This window comes from Triticum urartu, chromosome 4 (assembly GCF_003073215.2).
Source record: "Triticum urartu cultivar G1812 chromosome 4, Tu2.1, whole genome shotgun sequence".
NCBI lineage: Eukaryota > Viridiplantae > Streptophyta > Magnoliopsida > Poales > Poaceae > Triticum > Triticum urartu.
In genome coordinates, this window is record NC_053025.1 from 46,803,947 (window position 1) to 46,827,813 (window position 23,867).

A 23,867-nucleotide genomic window follows, 5' to 3' on the forward strand; every position below is an offset into this window, starting at 1 on the left:
TGTTTCATACTTTAGTAATCTCAAACTCATAAACTTTCACGCAATACATGAGCGCGAGCCATGGATATAACACTATGGGTGGAATAGAATAATGAGGGGGTTATGTGGAGAGGACAAAAAGGAGAAAGTCTCACTTCAACAAGGCTAATCAATGGGCTATGGAGATGCCCACCAATTGATGTTAATGCAAGGAGTAGGGATTGCCATGCAACGGATGCACTAGAGCTATAAATGTATGAAAGGTCAACAAAAGAAACTAGTGGGTGTGCATCCAACTTGCTTGCTCACGAAGACCTAGGGCACTTGAGGAGGCCCATTGTTGGAATATACAAGCCAAGTTCTATAATGAAAAATTCCCACTAGTATATGAAAGTGATAACATGACAGACTCTCTACTATGAAGATCATGGTGCTACTTTGAAGCACAAGTGTGGTAAAAGGATAGTAACATTGTCCCTTCTCTCTTTTTCTCTCATTTTTTTGGGCCTTTTGTTTTTTATGATCAATGAGTAGTCGAATAATTATGCAACTATGTGAAAGACTCTCTAACATTTAATAATTTTAGATCTTGGTATTCTATTCAAACAGCAAGCAAAGCAAAATAAAATGACATTATAAGAATGGCAAACATCATGTGAAGAAGCAAAAACTTAGGATCAACCGAAACTAACCGGTAGTTGTTGAAGAAGAAAGGTGGGATGCCAACCGGGGCATCCCCAAGCTTAGATTCTTTGAGACTTCTTGAAATATTATCTTGGGATGCCTTGGGCATCCCCAAGCTTGAGCTTTTGTGTCTCCTTAATTCCCCTCATATCACGGTCTCCCTAAATCTCAAAAGCTTCATCCACACAAAACTCAAAAAGGACTCGTGAGATAAGTTAGTACAAACCATTGCCAAAACCTTATCATACTCTACTGTAGCAAATCACTAAAATTATCATTAAACATTGCATACTAAATTACTCTGCATATTTAATAGTCCTATCCTCAAATAGAATCATTAAAGAAGCAAACGTATGCAAACAATGCAAACATAACAGCAATCTGCCTAAACAGGATAGTTTGTAAAGAATGCTGCAACATACATACTTCCCTAGCTCCAAAAATTATTAAAGAAAATTACCACTGTATTAAATTTATTAGAGCTTAATATTCAAAAGGTTTCAACATTTTATCACATTCTGACTTTTCTAGGGAATTATTGCAATAGCGGTAAACTTTCTATTTTCAAACAGCAACATGTGTACTTGTAACATAGGCATAGTAAAGGCTATCAATGCCACTTTTATTGAAATAAAATATGCAAAACATTGTTCTAAATAACAGCAAGAAAATCCTAACAAAATAAATTGACTCTCCAAGCAAAACACATATCATGTGGTAAATAAAAATATAGCTCCAAGTAAAGTTACCGATGAACGAAGACGAAAGAGGGGATTCCTTCCGGGGCATCCCCAAGCTTAGGCTCTTGGCTATCCTTGAATATTACCTTGGGGTGCCTCGGGCATCCCCAAGCTTAGGATCTTGCCACTCCTTATTCCACAGTCCATCGAATCCTTACCCAAAACTTGAAAACTTCACAACACAAAACTTAACAGAGAACTCGTAAGCTCCGTTAGTATAAGAAAATAAATCACCACTTCAAGGTATTGTAATGAACTCATTATTTATTTATATTGGTGTTAAACCTAATGTATTCCAACTTCTCTATGGTTTATAAACTATTTTACTAGCCATAGATTCATCAAAATAAGCAAACATCACACGATGAAAACAGAATCTGTCAAAAACAGAACAGTCTGTAGTAATCTGGATCAAACGTATACTTCTAGAACTCATAAAATTCTCAAATAAATTGATGGACCTGAGGAATTTATCTATTAATAATCTTAAAAAATAATTAACTAAATAGAACTCTCCAAATAAAAATGGCAGCAATTCTCGTGAGCGCTAAAGTTTCTGTTTTTTACAGTATGATCAACAAGACTCTCCCCAAGTCTTCCCAAAGGTTCTACTTGACAAAAACTCTAATTAAAAGCATAAAACCTCATCTAAACAGAGGCTAGATGAATTATTTATTACTAAACAGGAACAAAAAGCAAGGAACAAAGATAAAGTTGGGTTGCCTCCCAACAAGCGCTATCGTTTAATACCCCTAGCTAGGCATGATGATTTCAATGATGCTCACATAAAAGATAAGAATTGTAACATAAAGAGAGCATCATGAAGAATATGACTAGCAGATTTAAGTCTAACCCACTTCCTATGCATAGGGATTTTGTGAGCAAACAACTTATGGGAACAATAATCAACTTGCATAGGAAGGTAAAACAAGCAAAACTTCAGGATTTTAAGCACATAGAGAGGAAACTTGATATTATTGCAATTCCTACAAGCATATATTCCTCCCTCATAATAATTTTCAGTGGAATCATGAATGAATTCAACAATATAACCAACACCTAAACTATTCTTTTCATGATCTACAAGCATAGAAATTTTACTACTCTCCACACAAGCAAAATTCTTCTCATGAATAATGGTGGGAGCAAACTCAACAGAGTAACTATCATGGGATTGAAAATTGAAATCAAGATGACAAGTTTAATTGTTATTATTATTCCTTAAAGCATACGTCAAAACCGGCGGATCTCGGGTAGGGTGTCCCGAACTGTGCGTCTAGGCCGGATGGTAACAGGAGGCAGGGGACACAATGTTTTACCCAGGTTCGGGCCCTCTTGATGGAGGTAAAACCCTACGTCCTGCTTGATTAATATTGATGATATGGGTAGTACAAGAGTAGATCTACCACGAGATCAAAGAGGCTAAACCCTAGAAGCTAGCCTATGGTATGATTGTATGTTATGGTTGTTGTCCTACGGACTAAAACCCTTTGGTTTATATAGACACCGGAGAGGGTTAGGGTTACACAAGGTCGGTTATAAAGGAGGAGATATCCATATCCGTATTGCCTAGCTTGCCTTCCACGCCAAGTAGAGTCCCACCCGAACACGAGACGAAGTCTTCAATCTTGTATCTTCATAGTCTAACAGTCCGGCCAATGGAGATAGTCCGGCTGTCCGGAGACCCCCTAATCCAGGACTCCCTCAGTAGCCCCTGAACCAGGCTTCAATGACGATGAGTCCGGTGCGCAGTATTGTCTTCGGCATTGCAAGGCGGGTTCCTTCTCCGAATACATCACAGAAGAATTTGAATACGAGGATAGTGTCCGACCCTGCAAAATAAGTTCCACATACCACCGTAGAGAGAGTAATATTTTCGCAAATCTAATTTGCTGACTTGTTTTGGCAACATGACATTATGCCATGGCCCGGTGATTATTCGAACCGTTTCCTTTTACTAGCCCCGTACATAACGCGAGGCAGTTTTTCGACACGTCTTGTCAAAGCAGAGATCGTGTCCCCTTATTACGAGATTCTCATCAATACGGGCGTGGGTAACCCAACCGCGCCATTGATTACGGCGCTTGGGGGATAAGCGAGTTTTACCAGGCAAGTGGGGACGCTTAGTTTCGTCTGCCCATATAAAGGGATAAGGATTCACCTTTCTATCCATGCCTTCTTCCTCCTTGGCTCATCCGTTTTAGCACACTCGAGCTCTAGCGCCCAAGTCCGCACTTCCCACCTCAACCTTCTCCAACCATGTCCGGAGCGGGAGGCAGGTGGATGGTCTCCTCCGTCACGGATGGAGACATCAAAAAGCTGAGGAGAGCCGGATACCTGCCCGATGACATCACGCACCGGCTCCCAGATGAGGGGCAGCTCATCCCCACCCCCAGGCCCCATGAGAGGGTAGTGTTCCTCACCCATTTCCTCCGCGGACTGGGATTCCCTCTTCACCCATTCATCCAGGGGCTCATGTTCTATTACGGCCTGGATTTCCACGATCTGGCCCCGAACTTCATCCTCAACATCTCGGCGTTTATCGTCGTGTGCGAGGCCTTCCTCCGCATCAAGCCCCACTTCGGCTTATGGTTGAAGACCTTCAACGTCAAGCCGAAGGTTGTGGGCGGCCGCCAGACGGAGTTCGGAGGCGCCATGGTGGGCAAGATGCCCAACGTAACATGGCTCGAGGGCTCCTTTGTGGAAACCATAAAGGGGTGGCAATCGGGGTGGTTCTACATCACCGAGCCGCGCAACCCTGCTTGGGCAGCGGCCCCCGAGTTCCGATCTGGCATCCCCACGCGGCTCACCTCCTAGAAAGAGAAGGGCCTGTCCTGGGGTAGTTCGGGAGAGCTGACCGGACTCCAAACATGTATTCAAAACATGGTGAACAAGAAGCTCAAACTTATCAACATGGTCCAGGTCATGCTCCACCGCCGGATCCTCCCGTGCCAACAGCGGGAGTTCAACTTGTGGGAGTTCGACCCGGCGCAGCACCGAACTCTGAACAGGCTCTTCGACACAACTCACGAAGATGCCTGGAGGGTGCTGTTCAAAAGCGCCGAGGTCCCCCCTCCCATTACTGAGGATCGCGGATTCAGCGTGAAGCGCCAAGCCAGTGCGGTGAGCTGCTTTACCTTTCACAGGATAATTAGTTTTTATAGATTGACTCCATGCGGGATCTAAACTCCCGTACCTTTGACAGGACTGGCAAGAGACGGCCGAACAGATCGACTGTCCGGCTCCTTTGCCTGATGGCCCAGCAGACGCTCTTGTGGCGAAGATGCTGACTCCGGCCCCTTATACGGTGCCGGAGAAGACCAAGAAGGCCAAGGGAACCCAAAAGAGTTCCCGATGCCAGGTGTCGTCGGACTCACCGTCCGATGACTCTGCGGCACACTCCTCCCTCGAAGACGAGGAAGAAGAAGAAGAAGATGCCCCCCCGGCTGGGGGAGATAAGAAAAGGAAGGCCGCCCCAACTGGGGGGGCGAAGGGTCCAAGAAGGGAAGGACTCTCCTTCCGGACAGTTCCACCACCGCCGACGAAGGTGAAGACGAGTGGTTGCCCAGGGCCAAGCCCCCAGGGAGATCGTAAGTATTCGGATACCAGAGTAACTCATAGCATTCCTTTGTCGCACTGCTTCCCCTAACGTCGAACGTAATTATGCAAGCCGCCACGAGCTAGTATCGATGTATCATCGGACGGCTCCCTGGGCTCGTCGGACATGGATAGCGATCCAGTCCCGACCGCCACCTCCCCTCATCCTACCGACGACGCCGAGGTGCTGTCTCAAGAGGCACCGGACCGAGGGGAGACAGTCCTGGAGGTTCCTCAAGGCGACCTTCCGGACTCCGGGAGCTGAGGGGACGGGGCCCCTGAGAGCTCCGAGTTTGGCCCTCAGCCGAACACGGCGCCGGACCCTCCAGCGGTTCCAGGCTCGGGCAGGCGGCCTCCTTCTAAGAGGGGCAAGGCGCCTGTGCCGGTGACCTCTGTCCATCCAGAGGCGCCCTACAACCTGCTGGAAGCGCTTCACAGTGCCTCCATCGACGAGGAGCACCATACTGTTATGAGTGCGGTGGTCCAGAAGGTTCAGTCCACCAAGAGCGGATTGACTGAAGCCTGTGCCAGCCTTCTAACAGGCTTTGAGGTAAGTGTTTTAAAATATAGGAAAAATGTTACCGCATAGACAGTAGCCCCTGATGCTTTGTTTGGTGTTCACAAAGAAAAGCCGAACAGAGGATCAAATAATATTGCAGGAGTCTAATATAAGTATGTCAATATGCGTATGCAGGCTTCGCTGCTGGCGTGCGCCGCTCTTACTGCGGAGGTCGCCGTACTGAAGCAGGACCTCGAGGGGTCCAGGAAAGAGCTCGGCCTTGCCAAGAGGCAACTCGAGGAGAACAAGGGTAAGTAATACCCTGTCTATAGATATGTATATATAAAAGAAGACGCGATTGCAAAATGACAGGATCATCGTATATTTGCCAGGGGCCACGACCGAGGTGACGACCCTGAAACAAGCGCTAACCAAGGCCAAAGATAAAGCGGCCAAGGAGCGCACCGACCGAGAGAAGCATGAGGCTCGGGTGGGCGAGGTGCAGCAAGAGCTCCAGGCTCTCGTGGCGAAGCACGAGGCCTTGGATCTTGACTCAAAGACACGGGAGTCTGAGCTTGCCGCGGCCCTCGAAAGCGCAAAAAGTGCCAAGGCTAAAGCCCAAAAGGCCCTCCAGGAGATCGACGCAATGAAGAAGATAGCGGCGGGTAAGGCTTTCTATATGCAAAGCAAGCATGTAAAAGTAAATTACCGATTACTTACCCAAATCCGGAGCTCTCCAGGAGCATTCGCAGATTTGCCCCGCAGCGTGTCCGATGCCGCACAATTTTACCAGGCCGAGGATGGAAGCTCAACGGAGAAGTTGTTCTGGTCACAGTATGCTGAGGCCGAACACCCGATGCCAATGAGCGACCAGCTGAAGCAGATGGTCGAGCTACATAATCTGGCCGATCGGGCCATGAAGAGCTTTATAGTCCGGCTGTGGCCTGGCGACGCCCTTCCGAACAGCTTCTTCCGCCTGGTGAGGCGGCTTGTGGATGCCTGCCCGCGGCTGGAGGTCGTCAAGCGATCTGTCTACATTAAAGGTGCAAGCCGGGCATCCGCCCGTGTGAAATTGCAGTGGGTCAAGCTAGACGCCGTGAAGCTGATCAAGGAGGGGCCGCCGGAGGGCAAGGAGCACCGCCACCCCGAGATGTACTATGAGGGTGTTCTGCCGGGTGCCCGTCTCATAGCGGACGAGTGTTCAAAAGATGTAATATTTGAGTGAGACTTGCTCGTTCTATCCTGTATTTATGAAAACTTGTTTCATATGCGCTATGCAAGGCTTGTTTGAATTTCAAATATTACCTTCTGTTTGGCTGTTTATCCAATCCGAGAGATGGCTAGTCCTCGGCTTCTGCCCCCATGCCACGAGTGCTGGGGTGTTCGGGATAAACCTGAGCACTCTTGTTCCCATGTTTGGGTCCTTTGAGGGAGGTGCTCAGCACAGCGAACAAGGCAACCAGACTAATAATGCTTTATCACTCTCACTTAGCCATAGAATTCTATAATTTTAAATTTTGGCGAAGCCCCTGGTATTCGGAAGGCCGAATTTGGGGCGCGATACACGCCTTTAAGCCGTACATGGCCGGCCCCTCGCTCTAAGCAGCATAAGTCTTTAGGGACTCGAAAACCTCGCCGAACAGCGACCAGTCTCTCGCCTTATCATGACAGTCAGTTTTAGCTTTCTCTACTGAGGTGCTAAACCCAGCAGAACTGGGGCACAATCGCAGTAGTTCTCCTAGCGCTACCTTAGCCGATAGAGCGGAACGTAAGGTACCAAAACATAGGAGCCGGGCAAACCCAACATTTGACCAAAGACATGATTCGGAGCTGATGCATATAATGCTATAAGTTCGGGGTGCCGTACTTGTGAAAGTGTTCGGACTTTTCACACCGTATTGTGGGGTACGTAAGCCCCTGGTGTATTGGCCGTACCAAAGTGTACGGTTGCAAGGCGTCATTAATAAACACATTGATATATATATATATATAACAAGAATGCAATAATAGTCGTAATGTCATGCATTGTTTATTCAAAAACTTGCGTTAAAGCAGAGTGATACAGATAGTGCGATAAGCAAAGAGTAGGACTATGTCCCTTCCAAGGGCAAGCTGAGGAATGATATTAAATCGAATATTTCGCTCGTTACTGTAATACACCCGGGAATTCCGTGGTATGGCGTAGTTGTCTGCCTCCTTGGTTGCTGCATCATGTGTTCGGCAATAGTGCTGCCGGATAGTGTTTCCAGAGATTAAGGTCCTGAAAAAAGGAGAAAAATAACCAAACGGGAAGCCCCTAGTGCGGTTTAAGCCGCGTCTTGGGGCGTGCCACAGTTGTCCCCCCTCCCCACCCATGCACATGGTATTTTTAATGCGTAATTATGTATGCACGGCACGAGTTTCATCGTTGGGCTAGGATTCGGGTGGCCGCCGCATTGCTATGCGAGCTCAGATCGCCCCAGGCGGTCTATTTGCCGATTGCTCCGAGCGCGCTTGAAGGTGTCCGAGCTTTGAAGCGCCGAACTAGTTGATTGCCTTGAGAGGCTGCTTTGCGCTTCTGCTGCGAGGGCCGCGGTGTGCTCCTCTGTTCGGAGAGAGCGCTCTGTGTTTCCATTGACTGTAATAACTCCACGAGGTCCTGGCATCTTGAGCTTGAGGCAGCGGTACCGCATTGAATCTAGCAAATGCGGTTCGCCCCGAGCAGCGCGTGATAACCACTGCGGAACAGGACTATATCGAAGATTAACTCCTCGCTTCAGAAGTTATCCGGGGATCCGAAGACCACCTCCAGTGTAATTGAGCCTGTGTAATGGGCCTCCACACCTGGAATGACGTCTTTAAAGGTCGTTTTTTTGGGTTTGATCCTTGAGGGGTCTATACCCATTTTGCGCACTGTGTCCTGATAAAGCAGGTTCAGGCTGCTGCCGCCATCCATATGGACTCGAGTGAGGTTGAATCCGTCAATGATTGGGTCTAGGACCAGTGCGGCAAATCTGCCATGACGGATACTAGTGGGGTGGTCCCTGCGATCGAAGGCAATCGGACAGGAGGACCAAGGGTTGAACTTTGGGGCGACTGGCTCCAACGCATATACGTCCCCGAGCGCATGCTTCCGCTCCCTCTTGGGGATGTGGGTTGCGTATATCATGTTCACCATCCGCACTTGCGGGGGAAACCTCTTCTGTCCTCTGGTGTGCGGCTGCCGGGGCTCCTCCTCGTCATCGCTATGCGGCCCCTTGTCCTTGTTTTCGGCAATTAACTTGCCGGCCTGCTTAAACACCCAACAATCCCTGTTGGTGTGATTGGCTGGCTTGTCTGGGGTTCCGTGTATTTGACACGAGCGATCGAGTATACGGTCCAAACTGGACGGACCCGGCGTACTTTGTTTGAATGGCTTTTTCCGCTGACCGGGTTTGGAGCCTTTGAGTCTGGCATTGACTGCCGTATCCTCGGTATTTTCGCTGTTAATGCGGCGCTTATGTTTGTTTCGACGTGACCTGCTATTGCCGTCCTTGGTATCCGAGGTACCATGGTTCTTTGATATGTTATTACTGCGAGCCAGCCAGCTGTCTTCTCCCACACAAAAGCGGGTCATGAGCGTCGTGAGAGCTGCCATAGATTTCGGCTTTTCCTGACCAAGGTGCCGGGCTAGCCACTCGTCTCAGATGTTGTGTTTGAAAGCCGCTAAGGCCTCTGCATCCGGATAGTCGACGATTTGATTTTTCTTTGTAAGGAACCGAGTCCAGAATTGCCTGGCCAACTCTTCTGGCTGCTGAATTATGTGGCTCAAGTCATCGGCGTCTGGTGGTCGCACATAAGTGCCCTGAAAGTTGTCGAGGAATGCGGCTTCCAGATCTTCCCAACAGCTAAGGGAGTCTGCTGGCAAGCTGTTAAGCCAATGCCGCGCTGGTCCTTTGAGCTTTAGTGGGAGCTATTTGATGGCGTGTAAGTCATCACCGCGGGCCATGTGGATGTGGAGGAGGAAATCCTCGATCCATACTGCGGGATCTGTTGTGCCATCGTATGATTCAATATTTACAGGTTTGAAACCTTCTGGGAATTGATGATCCATTACTTCGTCTGTGAAGCATAAGGGGTGTGCGGCGCCTCTATATTGGGCTATATCGCGACGCGGCCCGAATGGGTCTTGCCCGCTGTGTTTGGCCCGACCGGATTTGCTTTTACTGTATCCGGCGTGACGTTTATCGTCTCATAGAGTGGTGCGCCCTCGTGATCCGTAGATCGATCTTGCATGCTCTGCTTTGTCCTCCAATATGTCTCACAGGTCTGGCGTATCTCCCCATGCCTTTTTATTTAAATGGCGTCGGGGTGGAGGCTGAGTTTTTGGCTGGAATGCCTCTCTATCGCGGCCACGAGGTGGCCGATCAGCCATATCATATGCTTCTTCCTCCAGTCGGGGTAGTAACCTGCACTTTGGGTAATTCTTGGAGGGGCGCTCGAGTTTATATTCCTCGGCCGCGAGGACTTTAGTCCATCTGTCAGCTAGCAGATCTTGATCAGCTTGAAGCTGCTGCTGCTTTTTCTTCGGGCTATTTGCCGTGGCCATAAGCCGGCGCTTGAAGCGCTCTTGTTCGACGGGATCCTCTGGTACGACGAATTCATCATCGCCGAGGCTTGCCTCGTCTTCGGAGGGGGGCATGTAATTGTCATCCTCCTCCTCTCTGTCTGCCGCTCTCTCAGGAGAGCTGGCTCCTCCATCCTCCTACTCTAAATCTTGCTGGAGGGGATTGTTGTTGTCTTCGGCACTATCCGGAGTGTTATTTTCTCCTGTGCCGGTATCACCACTTTTCCTTTGGTGGGACTTAGAGCGGCACCGCTGACGTCGGCGCTTGGGTTGCTTCTTGGAGGGGTCATCCTCCGCAATCTCGTCACCATTGCCTTCTTTGGGTGTATCCACCATGTATATGTCATATGACCAGGTGGCTTTCCAGTGCCCTATAGGCGTTGGTTCATGTTCGTATCCTACATAGTCGTCCATACCGTCGATGTCTTCGGAGTTGAAGTCGAGCATGTTGGTTAAATCATCGACAGTGGCTACGAAGTGGGTGGTGGGTGGGCGTCAAATTTCTTCGTCGTCCGCATCCCAATCCTATTGGCCATTATCCGGCTAGGGCTCTCCTGACAAAGAGAGAGACCTTAGTGAATTCAGGATGTCGCCAAAGGGTGAGTGCTGAAAGATATCCACGACGGTGAATTCCACGATCGGCGCCCAATCGGATTCGATTGGCAGGGGCGCGGACGGTTCGGAGTCTGGAAAAGAGTCCAACACCTTGGAGTCACAGGCTTCGCAGAGGATTAGGCTGGTGTTCGGCTCGATCGCCGTTGAGACTGCAGCCCCTGAGGTGGTGTCTAGCCACCCATCCTCGATTGGCACAGTTGGCTCCGAGCTAAGGGTCGGAGCTGATGCGGGCACGACCTCTGGGGTACTGTTTGGCGGCAGAGCTAGGTCATACCCATCGTGATAGTGTGGCGCGCCCGGCTGTGGCTCGAATCCGTCGAAGATCAAGTCTCCGCGGATGTCGGCCGTGTAGTTCAAACTTCCAAATATGACCTGATGGCCAGCGGCATAGCTTTCAATCTGCTCCAGATGGCCAAGCGAATTAGCCCGCAGTGCAAAGCCGCCGAACACGAAGATCTGTCCGGGGAGAAAAGTCTCACCCTGGATTGCATCGCTATCGATGATAGTAGGAGCCATCAAGCCTAACGGCGACGACACAGAGGAACTCTCAATGAAAGCACCAATGTCGGTGTCAAAACCGGCGGATCTAGGGTAGGGGGTCCCGAACTGTGCGTCTAGGCCGGGTGGTAACAGGAGGCAGGGGACACAATGTTTTACCCAGGTTCGGACCCTCTTGATTGAGGTAAAACCCTACGTCCTGCTTGATTAATATTGATGATATGGGTAGTACAAGAGTAGATCTACCATGAGATCAGAGAGGCTAAACCCTAGAAGCTAGCCTATGGTATGATTGTATGTTATGGTTGTTGTCCTACGGACTAAAACCCTTTGGTTTATATAGACACCGGAGAGGGTTAGGGTTACATAAGGTCGGTTACAAAGGAGGAGATATCCATATCCGTATTGCCTAGCTTGCCTTCCACGCCAAGTAGAGTCCCACCCGGACACGAGACGAAGTCTTCAATCTTGTATCTTCATAGTCTAACAGTCCGGCCAATGGAGATAGTCCGGCTGTCCGGAGACCCCCTAATCCAGGACTCCCTCAATTCTTCTCATGAATAATAGTGGGAGCAAACTCAACAAAGTAACTATCATGGGATTGAAAATTGAAATCAAGATGACAAGTTTCATTGTTATTATTATTCCTTAAGCATACGTGTCATCACAATAATCATCATAGATAGGAGGCATGCTTTCATCTTAATAAATTTGCTCATCAAAACATGGGGGACAAAAAATATTATCAAATATAGATTCCCCAAGCTTGTGGCTTTGCATATCATTAGCATCATAGATATTCAAGGAATTCATACTAACAACATTGCAATCATGCTCATCATTCAAATATTTAGTGCCAAACATTTTAATGCATTCTTCTTCTAACACTTCGGCACAATTTTCCTTTCCATCATACTCACGAAAGATATTAAAAAGATGAAGCGTATGAGGCAAACTTAATTCCATTTTTTTGTAATTTTCTTTTATAAACTAAACTAGTGATAAAACAAGAAACAAAAAGATTCAATTGCAATATCTAAAGATATACCTTCAAGCACTCACCTCCCCGGCAACGGCGCCAGAAAAGAGCTTGATGTCTACTACACAACCTTCTTCTTGTAGACATTGTTGGGCCTCCAAGTGCAGAGGTTCGTAGGACAGTAGCAAATTTCCCTCAAGTGGATGACCTAAGGTTTATCAATCCGTAGGAGGCGTAGGATGAAGATGGTCTCTCTCAAGCAACCCTGCAACCAAATAACAAAGAGTCTCTTGTGTCCCCAACACACCCAATACAATGGTAAATTGTATAGGTGCACTAGTTCGGTGAAGAGATGGTGATACAAGTGGTATATGGATAGTAGATAAAGGTATTTGTAATCTGAAATTATAAAAACAGCAAGGTAACTAATGGTAAAGGTGAGCTTAAACGGTATTGCAATGATAGGAAATAAGGCCTAGGGTTCATACTTTCAGTAGTGTAAGTTCCCTCAACAATGATAACATAATTGGATCACATAACTATCCCTCAACATGCAACAAATAGTCACTCCAAAGTCACTAATAGCGGAGAACGAACGAAGAGATTATGGTAGGGTACGAAACCACCTCAAAGTTATTCTTTCCAATCAATCCGTTGGGCTATTCCTATAAGTGTCACAAACAGCCCTAGAGTTCGTACTAGAATAACACCTTAAGACACAAATCAATCAAAACCCTAATGTTAACTAGATACTCCAATGTCACCTCAAGTATCCATGGGTATGATTATACGATATGCATCACACAATCTCAGATTCATCTATTCAACCAACACATAGGACCTCAAAGAGTGCCCCAAAGTTCAACAGGAGAATCACGACGAAAACATGTGCCAACACCTATGCATAGGTTCATGGGAGGAACCCGCAAGTTGATCACCAAAACATACATCAAGTGAATCATGTGGTATCCCATTGTCACCACAGATACACACGGCAAAACATACATCAAGTGTTCTCAATTCTTCAAAGACTCAATCCGATAAGATAACTTCAAAGGGGAAACTCAATTCATTACAAGAGAGTAGAGGGGGGAGAAACATCATAAGATCAAATATAATAGCAAAGCTCGTGATACATCAAGATCGTATCATCTCAAGAACACGAGAGAGAGAGAGAGTGGGAGAGAGAGAGATCAAACACATAGCTACTGGTACATACCCTCAGCCCCGAGGGAGAACTACTCCCTCCTCGTCATGGAGAGCACCGGGATGATGAAGATGGACACTGGAGAAGGATTGCCCCCTCTGGCAGGGTGCCGGAACGGGTCTAGATTGGCTTTCGGTGGCTATGGAGGCTTCTGGCGGCGGAACTCCCGATCTATTGTGCTCATGGATGTTTTTAGGGTATATGGATATATATAGGCAGAAGAAGTACGTCAGGGGGGCCACGAGGGGCTCACGAGGGTGGAGGGCGCGCCTAGGGGGTGGGTGCACCCCCTGCCTCGTGGCCTCCTCGTAGAGCCCCCGACGTGCACTCCAAGTCTTCTGGGTTTCTTTCCTTCCAAAAATGAGTTCCGTGATGTTTCAGGTCAATTGGACTTCGTTTGATTTTCCTTTTCTTCGAAACCCTAAAACAGGGTAAAAACAGAAACTGGCACTGGGCTCTGGGTTAATAGGTTAGTCCCAAAAATGATATAAAAGTGTATAATAAAGACCATAAACATTCAAAACGGTAGATAATATAGCATGGAGCAATCAAAAATTATAGATACGTTGGAGACGTATCACCGGCATTCCCCCTCTTCATGTAAAGCTTGTAAAATAAGAGAAAATAGGCATAAGTATTGTGACATAATGTGTAATAACAACCCATAATCCAATAAATATCGATATAAAAGCATGATGCAAAATGGACGTATCAACTCCCACAAGCTTAGACCTCGCTTGTCCTCAAGAGAAAGCCGAAATCAAAAAAAAAATGTCCACATGTTTAGAGATAGAGGTGTCTATAAAAATAACGGACATGAGGGCATCATGATCATTCTTAGAACAACAACATATATATATTGTCATATGATCTCTTATGCTAAAGTAACAATTCAATCACAATTTCAAGTATGAATCATAAACTTTATTGAGGACCAACAAACTAATCTCAGTCATTGAGGCAATTGAAATTTATCATAACATAGGAAAGTGTCAATATAAGAGCTTTTCAGCAAGTCCACATACTCAACCATCTTTTAGTCTTTCACAATTGCTAACACTCACGCAATATTTATGGGCGTGACGTCTTAATCGGACACAGAGAAAGATAGGGGTTTATAGTTTTGCCTCCCAACGTTTCACCTCAAGGGTAATGTCAACAATAATAGTTCATGAAAACTCACATCCAATTAGCTATATATATCTGGATCTTTCCAACACATTGTGCTTGCCAAAGGATAAAATGTAAAAAGGAAAGGTGAATATCACCATGACTCATTGCATGAAGTATAAGACAAGAATAAAAGATAGGCCCTTCGCAGAGGCAAGCAGAGGTTAACATGCACTTTTATGGTTGGATGCACGAAATCTTAATGCAAAAGGACGTCACTTTATATTGCCACTTGCGATATGGACCTTTATTATGCAGTCCATCGCTTTTATTTCTTCCATATCACAAGATTGTATAAAGCTTATTTTCTCCACATTAATAAGTCATACATATTTAGAAGGCAATTTTTATTGCACGCATCGATGACAACTTACTTGAAGGATCTTACTCAAACCATAGGTAGGTATGGTGGACTCTCATGGCAAAACTGGGTTTAGGGATATTTGGAAGCACAAGTAGTATATCTACTTGGTGCAAAGAATCCATGACAATATAATTTATCTCAGATGAAAGAAAACATAACCCATTACGCTGTCTTCCTTGTCCAGCGTCAACTCTTTAGCACGTCATACTTTAATGAGTGCTCACAATCATAAAGGATGTCCAAGATAGCATATTTATATGTGAACCTCTCTTTCTTTATCTCTTCCTATTAATTGCAACAATGACCAAAACTATGTTTGTCAACTCTCAACAACTTTTAGTTGATCTTGGGAACGGATGAAATGAACAACGTTGAGAAGACTTTGAGTTGATCTTGCGGATGTTGAAAATGATCGAGTCCACTTGAAGAGAAGCACGTCGGTTGAAAAGGATTGACATGACAATCTCGATTATCATGAAGGATTAGTATTCACATAAAAATGTGAGGACACCGCTTAAGGAAGGTATGGAATCAACACTTTACTTCGAAGCAACTCGAATACCACAAACCAAAACAAAACAAAGGATTGGATTGCAAAATAAGCCGAAACAAACATATGATAGAGCCCATATCGTATCATGTGTCTGTTGGAAGGATATCCTACGATATACTTGAATTCCCACTTATAAACTCCCGAAACTCTCTGGTTATGCAATCATGTGTTGGGGATACAGGGGAAGCATAATATCTCACCCAAAACTAGCAAATCCTACATCCAGCTGTATCCACCCTTCAACACATAACCAAGAAACCTTCGGAAATCATTTACCTCAACCTTCGAAAAGCATCCGTTATACGGGTTATGGCAATACTCCCGAACTCCCGCCCCAGTACTGGGTGGCGTCGAGGTTATCTCACCAACAACTGCATAAAAGAGATTTTCGATGTCGGTGAACTCAGGTTTTCCAGAACTGCAACGATAAAATTGTGACGACAACACCTCGGAGCTCAACTCCCCGGGACACTGCCACAACCCCTCAATGTCAGGAGGCACCAAGAACAATGGTCTCATCACAAAACCATCGGAACAATTCCAATATACCCGCGTGATCCTAAAAAAATTTTCGTGAAATTTAAGGAGAGAAGAGTCAAAACTTCTACGTCAGGAGGCCTCACCAGAGCGACGAAGGGACTGAGGAGTAAAAAGAATCCTACTCTCTGATATATATAATCCTAAGACTCAAAACATTTTGTTCTAGATTCAACAACGTCAGCGATTCAATCAAGCAGAGGGCTCCTAAGTCAGGGATGGCTCTGATTACCAACTTGTAACACCCACAATGTGCCTATATCTCCCACGTGTCGAGGCATGACTTAGAGGCATAGACGCATGGTAGGTTTGTCGCAAGAGGGGTAATCTTCACACAATCCCATGTACTGAATAAGAAAGGGATAAAGAGTTGGCTTACAATCGCCACTTCACACAAATACAAGTTATACATACATCATCCAGAATACAATCAAGGTCCGAGTACAAAACCAAAATAAAAGAAGACAACCCCAATTGCTAGATCCCCGATCGTCCCAACTGGGTTCCGCTACTGATCAAAAGGGAACAAAACAAAACAATGACCAAGGTCTTCATCGAGCTCCCACTTGAGCTTGGTAGCATCACCTGCATTGGTATCATCGGCACCTGCAACTGTTTGGAAGTATCTGTGAGCCACGAGGACCCAGCAATCTCACACCCGTGAGATCAAGACTATTTAAGCTTATGGGTAGGATAGGGAAGTGAGGTGGAGCTGCAGCAAACACTAGCATATATGGTGGCTTACTTATGCAAATAAGAGCGAGAAGAGAAGCAATGCAACGGTCGTGACCAAGAAGTGATCCTGAATCTACTTACGTCCAAGCATAACACAAGGACTGTGTCCACTTCCCGGACTCCGCCGGAAAGAGACCATCACGGCTACACACGCGGTTGATGCATTTTAATTAAGTTAAGTGTCAAGTTCTCCACAACCGAACATTAACAAATTCCCATCTGTCCATAACCACGGGCATGGCTTTCGAAAGTTCAAACCCTGCAGGGGTTTCCCAACTTAGCCCATCACAAGCTCTCACGGTCAACAAAGGATATTCCTTCTCCCAGGAAGACCCGATCAGACTCGGAATCCCGGTTACAAGACATTTCGACAATGGTAAAACAAGACCAGCAAGACCGCCCGATGCGCCAACATCCCGATAGGAGTTGCACATATCTCATTCTCAGGACAACACCGAATTGTCCAAGATTCCGGTAGGCCAGCCCAGAGTTGCCCCTGGTGGCCGCCGACGGCTGACAGGTTCGGACCAACACTTCGACAAGCACTGGCCCGGGGGGTTAGAATAAAGATGATCCTTGGGAGCACGACTCCCAAGGGAAAAGTAGGTGGTGGTGAGGCAAATGGTAAAACCAAGGTTGGGCCTTGCTGGAGGAGTTTTATTCAAAGCGAACTGTCAAGGGGTCCCCATAACACCTAACCGTGTAAGGAACGCAAAATCAAGGAACATAACACCGGTATGGCGGAAACTAGGGCGGAAAGAGTGGAACAAAACACCAGGCATAAGGCCGAGCCTTCCACCCTTTACCAAGTATATAGATGCATTAATTAAATAAGAGATATTGTGATATCCCAACATATCCATGTTCCAACATGGAACAAACTTAATCTTCACCTGCAACTAGCAACGCTATAAGAGGGGCTGAGGAAAGCGGTAACATAGCCAAACAACAGTTTGCTAGGCAAGGTGGGTTAGAGGCTTGACATGGCAATATGGGAGGCATGATATAGCAAGTGGTAGGTATCACGGCATAGCAATAGAGCGAGCAACTAGCAAGCAAGGATAGAAGTGATTTCGAGGGTATGGTCATCTTGCCTGAGACCCCGCAAGGAAGAAGAACGAGTCCATGAAGAAGACAAACAGACGTAGTCGAACGGATCCTCACAAACGCGACGTTATCGGAACTAACCCGAAGAGGCAACACCGGAAAGAAGCAAACAACATAGTAAACAACCAACACATGAACATGGGATGATGCACAACCAAGTATGATGCATGTCCGGTTTAATGAGGCATGGCTTGGCAAAGTGCACAAACAATACTACAAATTAATTGGAGCTCAATACGCAACGAGTTGCATGTTGACGAAACACCACATTCAAGTTATTTAGTTCTCTCTCGTTTATGTACCCAACAATATTAAATGTTCTTAACATGGCAAGGGTTGAAGCAAAAGAAAACTACCTATCTATGCAAGTATAAATGAGGCCGGAACAACAAGCAACAAGTCCGGAAGAACCTCATGAGCATATATTAGATTTGGTACTGTTCTGTCCTAAACCATATTTTAGAGTTGTTAAACATGCAAGATGAATGCACCATGTTAAACTAGGAATTTTTCTACCCCATTTACATATAAAGTTTGTTAAGTTTGGAGCTATGGTTATTAAGTTATGAAATAAAGCATTTTAGCATGGCAATAGGCAAAATATAAGCAAACACCATTTTAAACATTTTTAACATGGATGAAAGTTGCAAATTATGAAACTAGATGAAATTCTAGTCATCTTTCATATAAGGTTTGTTTAATTTGGATGCACGGTTTGAGAGTTATTATATGCATGAACAGCAGGGGGTTTTCTGCAAAACTGCTCTCCTCTGGAAAATAGACAAATTCGCATAACTGAAAAAAAATAGGAATGGGTCGAAACAAAGGCCGGCCCAAAAGTGCATAGGGTCTGGGCGACTGCTCACCATGGGCTTCGTCCCGTTGGTGAAGGAGGCTGGCTGGGGAGGAAGTACCTGGGCTGGTCGCTGCCAGGCTTTGACGCGGACGGGCACACGCGCGCAGTCAACTGACGCGGCCGGGTCGAGCACTACCCGATGTAGAGGCGGAAGCAGAGGCATCGGTGGCGGCTTGGCTTGGCGCAGGAGAGCAGGGACGGCGAGGACGACCTGCTGGTGCTGTTCACCGGCGAGGGCGGAGCAAGGCGGCGGCATGGGCGACGAGATGGAGGTTGGTGACGGCTCGGTCAACGCCTTTGAGAATGAGCAGATGAGGCAGCAACGGGGATTGCAGGGTGGCAACGGTTGCTTGGCTCCAGCGAGAAGGAAGGCGCGGGGAGTAGGAAACAGCAAGGATTTGTCAGTACTACTATGCTGAAGGTTGCACCAGCACTGACGGAAGTACATCTTCGAGGGAAGGAGGCGCAATCGGGTGGCGGAACGACGACTGAAGATTCAAACCAGGCACTGGGCCATGTGCGAGTGTGAGCCCAGTGGGCTTGTAGGCACGACTATATAACATGCCCAGTAGAGAGTGGTGGGTATCGTGGAGTTGATCCCCTTTTCATCCTTCTTTGTATCCAGCTGTATCTTCTTCCTCCCCACGACACTCTTTCTCTGGAACTTCAGATCTTGTACCAAAATCCCAAATCCAAGGTTTGCCTCTGGCAAGGATATGACAATTGGTATTCAGAGCTTCGTCGGTCCCCGCTGCGCCTAAATCCTCGAGAACGATCCGGTAACATCGAATGGTTGGTGGGCTGATTGCTGCGGTGATCGGCTGTAAATCCGATATCAGCGTTCGGATCGATTCAGAGCAGGCGGCAACGACGCCGTTCAAGCCGAGTGCTCAGACAAGGTACCTGCGAGACGAGATGGGAACGTTCGAGGAGCGCGTGATGAAGGAGTTCGAGGCGCTGCGGCTCCTGCAGGCCAAGGTGGATGGGATCGAGGCAATCTAGGCAAGGCTTGATGGATTGGATGCGAAATTCGAGGAACAAGTGCAGCGCCTAGATCAAGTGCAGAGCAAGGTGAATCTGTCGGTGAGTTTGATCGGGGAGATTAATCAGGAACAAGTACAAGTGGCTCGTCATCTGAAGTAGTCAAGCAATGCACGGGAGGCTGATTTGAACAGGTTGGCGGAACCGGGATGTTTGGCCGCATCTCCGACTACGAGTCAGAGCGGCGGGCGACCGTTTTCGACGCATGCGCAACCACAACCACCTCCTCCTCCATCGTTACTTCCTCCGAGGGACCGCGCATCTCATCAGCAACAGGTACCAAATTCCCCACATCCCTTGGAGGACAGCAAAACAAGCGGACTTGGATGCCAAAAATGGAGTTTCCAAAATTTGAGGGAGAGGGAGTCCGTATTTGGTTGGATAATTGTGAAGCATATTTCCAGTTATATCAGATCCCTGAGTCCTTTAAGTTGATGTCTGCATCTCTGCATCTGATTGGTAATGCAGCACACTGGTTTCAGCCTTATAAACTGAGAGATCATTATGGCACCTGGGACAATTTTTGTGTTGCTGTCATACTGGAATTTGATGTGAATGTGCATAGGAACTGCATGAGAGAGTTGCTTCACTACAAAAAAAAGACACATCCGTGACATTTTGGGCCGAACGAAATTTTTTTCTGTCATACATATGACACTTCTATGATGATAATTGTGACAAAACCCGGTATCATCATAGATGTGGTGGGCTCCTACTTCTATAACAAAAAATCATGACAGAAAATGGGCTTTTCGTCCTGGGCGGGCCGGAGACGCAGCTGTATGACATTCTTTGGGCCGTCCATGATGGAAACAACCGTGGTAGAAGCGAGGGGGAGGAAAATTTCGGGGAGGTCCCGGTTACGGTGGGAGGTCGGGGGCCAAGCGATGCGCGTTTCTCTCGTACACGTACGCGCGTGTGTGCGAGTTGTTGGCTCTAACTGAACCTGAGCGAGGCGTTGGGCTCTAACTGAACCCGAGCGATTGCACTGCAGGCTACGCGTTACTAAACCCGAGCGATCGATCGATGGCTATTAACTGAACCCGATCGAGCGATTCCTTGGCTACTGCTGCTAACTGAAGCCGATCGATGGGATGAACAGTGAGCGTTGCGGGGGGGGGGGGGTTGGGGGGGGGGGGTGGGGGGGGGGGGGGGGGGGGGGGGGGGTGGATGAACAGTGAGCGGTGGCATTGCCTCTGGATGAACATGACCCCGTGGTGTGGTGGAGGGCTGGATGAACAGCAGACAGTGGAGGGGTGGATGAACAGGACCCCGTGGTGTGGGGGGCAGGATGAATAGTAGACGGTGGAGGGGTGCCCGTGGAGGGGTGGTTGAACAGGACCCCGTGGTGTGGAGGGCTGGATGAACAGTAGACGGTGGAGGGGTGGTTGAACAGTAGCCGGTGGAGTGGCGCGCGGTGGAGGCTGGATAAACAGGCGCCCGTGGAGGCTGGAGGAGGTCGACGGTGGATGAACAGTAGCTCGTGGAGGCTGGAGGGGGTCGACGGTGGAGATGAACAGTATCCCGTGGAGCCCCGTTTTGCGGTACGCCACACCCCTCCCGATGAACAGGACCCCCGTTTCGACCGTAGCGCTCCAACACAAGTCCGTTTCCTCCGTTTTGCGGTACGCCACACCCCTCCCGATCAACAGGACCTCCGTTTCAACCGTAGGAGGTCCGTTTCCTCTATTTTGCGGTACGCCAGGCCTCGTTTTCATCGCCTCTTCCGTCCAAGCCCTCCCGATGAACACGACCACGCATTCCGTTTCGATCCATGAACACGACGACGACGCTGTTTCTCCGTTCCGACCCAGCCATGTACACGAGCCCTCGCCGTATGTATGCGCGAGTAGGCATTCGAGACCCCGCCCGTATATACATATACGTGGCCATATTTTCTTTCTTGCACCCTGGCCGCCTCTACTACGACACGTGCGCGCCTCTACATCCACCAGTATATATGTACGTATACGTTCGCGACCAGAATGACAACACTACGTACGCTTTGACCAGGTGGGTCCCGACTGTCAGGCACTTCCTTGCCTGCGAAGATGTAGCTGGTGGGTCCCAGCAGTCAGGGGGGCGAATCGTTTTTTTGCCCGGACGCACTTCCTTGCGTGCGAAGTTGTAGCTGGTGGGTCCCAGCACTCAGGGGGGAAATGTTTTTTTTGCGAAATACGGTGGCCCGTCCGGTGGGTCCCTGCTGTCAGGTGGAGGAATCATTATTTTCCGTGTAATAAGGAGGCACTTCCTTGCTGCCGCCGTGGACCCAGCTGTCAGCCTCTCCACGTACAGTCCACGTCCAATGGAAGTCGTTCCTTGACCACGTTGACCACGCCGCGTCGAGAGCACCAGGGCGGCGGACGACGGCGAGGCCTAGGAAGGGGACGACACGGAGCCGATGAAGACGCGACAGTGGATGCCCACGCGGAGAGGAGTATGAGGGTTCACTCGTTCGGTTGCGGTGTGAGGCTACCGTCACCGCAGGGCCTGGCCTGCGGTGGGAATAGTAGGGGGCGGTGAGGCCTCCGCGGCAGGACAGCCGACCACGGGAGGCAGGCGCAGGCGGCACGACCGGCACTGCTTTGGGCAGCTAGAGCAAGAAGACTAGAGGTTGAAGAAGCACTACGGCCGTTGGATGGACATCGTACGGTCACTGGAGCTAGAATCGTTCATATTGACTAAGTTGACAAAGCCCTTCGTCCTCGTCAACTTAGTAGGCCCACAAGTCAGCCTCCCACCAAGGTGGGTCCCAGCTAGCCGGGGGAGTGTTCATTTTTTTGTGCGTAATAAGGAGGCACTTCCGGTGGGTCTGAGCTGACAGCAGGGGGAACGTTTCGACTGTACGAGGCCTCGCCGTCGCTGGAGAATAACAACAGGTGTGGGTGAGTAGAGGGATGGCTAGGCAAGCGATGGGAGTATAGTGGGGCGGTGAGGCCTGCGCGGCAGCAGAGCCGGCCGCGTTGAGGAGGGAGCAGGCAGTCCCGCCGGCGCCTATTTGAGCGGCTGGAGCAGGAAGAGCAGAGATTGAAGAAGCACGACGGCCGTTGGATGGCCATCCAACAGTCACTGCTTGTGCGTCAACCTTTTTTTAGGAAAGCCTCAAATCTGTGGGAAACAGCATACAACCCATCTGCCATTATTTCTAATAATTTACAGCCCAATTTGCTAATTATTAAGGTTTTTTTGGAGCCCATATTCTTTTTGTTAGCATTACAGCCCATATTGTGGCCACCGTTAAAAAATTATACAAAAATTTGCATATTTCGGTGCGGTCCGAACTGTTTTTAATCCCGAAATTTTGACTCACATTCAAACTGATTTTAAAAATAAATGTATATCAATATAAAATCCAACAAATTCTCCACGGATAAAAATTAATGTAATTTCAAATCTCGAAATGAAAAAAAAGATATTTGAAACTAATTGTCGGTTTGATGTGTTTAAAAAATGTACATCCCATTTCTCATTACTGATGGGCCATTTTCTCGGCCAGTCGAATGAAAGCTCTCCAACTCGTCTTGAAAGATTTGCAGCCCAACAGGCCTGACAAAGCGACTTACTTGGCAAATCACAAAAAACTAGGCTGTGGCCATGGACCCAGCTGTCAGCCTCTCCACGTACAATACTCTTCTGATGGAATGTCATTGACCACGTTGACCACGCCGCACCGAGAGAACCAAGGCGGTGGACAACAACGAGGCCTAGGAAGGGGACGACGCGGAGCCGGGGGAAGACACGACAGTGGATGCCCACGCGAAGAGGAGTACGAGGGTTCACTGGTTCGGTTGCGGTGTGAGGCTGCCGTCGCCGCAGGGCCTGGCTAGCGGTGGGAGTAGTAGGGGGCGATGAGGCCTCATCGGCAGCACAGCCGGCCACTGGAGGCAGGAGCAGGCGGTCTCCCCGGCGCTGGTTTGGGCGGTTGGTGCATGAAGAGCAGCGATTGAAGAAGCAGCAGGACCGTTCGATTCAAATCCAACGGTTACTGCTGCTAGAATCGTTTGTTGACTAAGTTGACAAGCCCTGCGTACGCGTCAACTTAGTAGGCCCACAGGTTAGCCTCCCAACTGGTGTCCCAGATGTCAGTGGGAGGAATCATTTTTTTTTCGTGTAATAAGGAG